Raw genomic sequence first — 3,739 nt, 5'->3', positions numbered from 1 at the left:
ACGTCTTGCCATGCTTACTCGGAAGTAAGTACCATTAGTTCACACAGGATTTACCCCCAAGTGAGTGGGGATAGCTCTGCAGCCTTAGAAAGGGCTTGACTTTGGCCGGATCTTGTCCATGGCTAGTTTGCTCTCGGAAGCAACAGTGCGAAGAGGTTTTAGCAGGAAACAGAAGCCGCAAACGAAACAAACATCTCTGATTGGTGCGATGAAAGGAATTAATCTGTTTGGGAAAACAATCTTCATAAAAGACACCCCTTAACATGTCTTAATCGGCCTCATTATATAGAAATATAAGTGTGAGGTTTGAGACACTTATTTCTTTCGAATGCAGATTTTCATTTATATTATTATTATTATTATTATTATTATTATTATTATTATTATTATTATTATTATTACTACTACTACTACTACTATTTTATTTATATTTAAATAATCAAAAAAGAGTTCTGTGTTTCTTTTTTAAATGACGGGGAAGGCCGTGGAGCGGAAGCTAATAAACGCGTTTATAGGCAGTGGGGCTTGCAACCTTGCTTGCAGCACAATCCTATTCCAGGTTACTCAGAAGTAAATACGAATTGCGTTCATCATGGGGGCTTATTACTGGACGTGGGAAATCATATCGGGGTTTGTTTGTTTTTTCGTGTGTGGCCCAACAGCCCAGCTGCCTGCATCTGAACTTGAAACAAGAACGTATCCCTCAAAGACTTACATCCCCCAAGTTGCGCCTAAAGAGTCCAGTCCGAAAATCCCAACCGGGTTTTCTACGTCTAATTTGCTCCGGAGGGAAGCAAAAAGAGGGGATGTTAAGGCAACAGTTGTTATGTTTAAAAGCCACTATTTTTAAAACTACCCCCTTCCCCCAGAAGTGAGCCTTTACGAGCGATCCAAGCCACTTAGGACGGGTCATCTGCGCTTCATGCGTGTGTGTATTATGAATTCGTATTGCCCCTTCCATACCCGGCAGGCTACTAGCGAGTTAGCAAATAACGCCGATGTTTTCAAACGCCCGTCTCTGAGAAACAAACAAAGCCTTATGATTATCTGAAAAGTCCACCTCCTTCAGAAACTTCACTCCCCAGAAAAGGAGCATCAGCAAACACTACTAACAAAATTGTTTTTCACACCACTTGCCCCTCCCGGAAAAGGAGGGGGCTTACAAGCCTCCCCGAAAAAGAAAGCTGGCAACCACCGACGGCCCCGATCCCTATTCCGCTCAGGAAGTGGAAAGGAGAAGGAGATATCCTGCCAGAACCAATTTCATCTTCGCTTTCCTCCTGTGTGATATAATGGCTCCTATATCCTGTTGTTACTTAAAAATGAAAATATATCCACACAGAGAGAGATTGCCACGAGTGAAGCTTGAGTTTAAACAACCGATTCCCTTTCCGTGAAATTTCTCTGTTCTGGTTCCCTTCTCCTGCATGAGTTTGAGACTGTGAACCTCTCGGAGCCAGAGGACTTGGCTGCTTGGAAGAACGCAGGCGTTCATTGCAATCCTAAGCACTGCCTACTCAAAACTCAAACCTCCCTTGACTTACTCCCAAGTAAGCATTGCAGCCTTTACGCACTAGAAAACCAACAACAACCCCTATATTGGACGTCGCCATATAAAACTCGCCATATAAATACAATCATTAGCAATAAAGAAGTTACGTTTCCCCCCCCTCAAACTCCTTAAGAAACAGACTACCGGAATCTGACTGCACGACTGCGACTAACCCCACCTCAATTATTCCCTACCATGCCAGCAGGAGGATGGAGAAGTTGCGGCTTAACAGCCTGCAGGACGCCAATAGAGGGTCTCCCCCCCCCATATCAATCTTCCAAAAGATCGCTGATACTTTAATTGGGGGTGTGGGGCGTGTTTATTTTAACCACTTCCCATTAATACAGTTCTACATCGGGGCGGAGGCCAGAACTGCGTTTTTTAAACACAAGCGTGAGTCGGGTTCACTTCCAGGGTTGGGGAAGTGAAACTCATAAGCGTCTCTGGCGCAGCCCGATCCTGTAGCCACGAGGATCGCTGGAAAAGAGGCGTTCCGCTTGGATCGGAGCAGGCTTCCAAGCAAATGGGCGTAGCTTCGGAAACTCTCCAAGTTCAGGAGGTTTCTCTGTTTTAAAAGGCCTGTGGATCGCACCTTTGTTCTGATAATACGGCTATTAGTCTCTCCCCCTCACTTCCCCCTTTCACCAGCGCTTAGCGTCCCCCTCCTTTCCAAAGCCGAAAACGGAAGTCGAAAGAAAAACAACAAACACGGATAGCCCCAAAGCCCCCTCGAGCCAGAATCCCCCTGCAGCATTTCTCAAATGCTCTTGACAGCAAACCCTGATGAATAACAGTCATCCTTCACTTGCTAAGCAAAATGCAGCCCTCCTTATCTTCCTCCTTCTCCCACAAGTAAAAACAAAACAGAGATCGCTCAATCAATCATAAAGAGGAGACGTTGGTATACAGCATTACTTAAGGGAAATTCTGCACGTGTGAATGTGCGTTTGTGAGAGCACTGTATGTTGCTGTTAATTTGGGGCGGAGCAAGACGACACGGGTCCTCCATGTTCCCACCCACCCCTTGGTGGGAAAGGAGACATTCACATATTAGAGAGGCAGGAATCCCAGGCTTGGTATCCCGTGTAGCAAACACGTGTTCGCCACGTTTGGGACAGCTTCGCCCTGAAATGCGCCGTACGGATGGATGGAAGGAAGGGAATTAACTGCAGTTCTAAATCGCCTTTATCTGGGGGTAAGTCCTGCTGAATTCGCTGGGACTTTCTGCTTGAGTAGACATTCGTAATGTTGCGCTTGACTCGCTAGAACTACGCTCTCCAGAGCAACCCAGAGTTTTGAAGCCGATTGAACGTGCCACTGGAAAAAGCTTCAGGAGATTTACTCGAAAGAAAGTAGTTCGGGGTGGTTTTCACCCCTAAAAAAATGTTTCCAGCTTGCCCCAGAGCCCTGGATTCCTACTGGAGGTTGGAGAGGAGGAGAAAGGTGCATTTATTGGATTATTGTCGCCGCAAAACCTTAGAAAATGACATTTATAATACGTGTGACACGAGATCACATCTCCTCCTTGCACCTGCTCGTCGTGTAATATTTTCCTTCAAGTATTTAGCGGCTAGCTTGTAAATGCGTCTGGTATTTTTAATATATAATAAAATTTCTCTCTGTTTTTTATATATTTATTATATATATACGTATATATCTTAAAAGGGGCACCTTGATCAGTTACCTTCCTTATTTTATTGTTTCTCTATACCAAACTGTTTATTTAGCGAAATAGTCCTGAAGAGAGAATCATTCTACATACTGCGCTTTTATTTCACATACTTAAGGAAAGGGGGTGGGAAATAAAGATGCCAAAATGTGAAGGGGGGGAGGGGAAGCCCCACATAGATGTGGACATGAAATTTCAAAGACCACGCTAAAGAAAAAGAGACATAGCCTCCCCCCCCGGAAAAAAAAAAACTATTTTCCCACTTCGTTCTTTTTGGGGGATCTATCCAACGTACATTCTCCTGCGCAAGAAATGTATTACTCTACTTATTCATCCATCCATCCATTCATTCATAGATGACTTGTAAAGGAGAACTGCCCACAGCGTGGATCATCCCCCGCAAAAAACAAAAACTTTAAGCAAAATAAAAGCAACACACACCCATACACCCACACACCCAAAAAACGACAGCAACAGCAAAACAAATCAGGACATGGAAAAAGTGGCAAGTCTTTGGA

Source organism: Podarcis raffonei, chromosome 11 (assembly GCF_027172205.1).
Source record: "Podarcis raffonei isolate rPodRaf1 chromosome 11, rPodRaf1.pri, whole genome shotgun sequence".
NCBI lineage: Eukaryota > Metazoa > Chordata > Lepidosauria > Squamata > Lacertidae > Podarcis > Podarcis raffonei.
Note: the sequence above shows the minus strand (reverse complement) of the source record.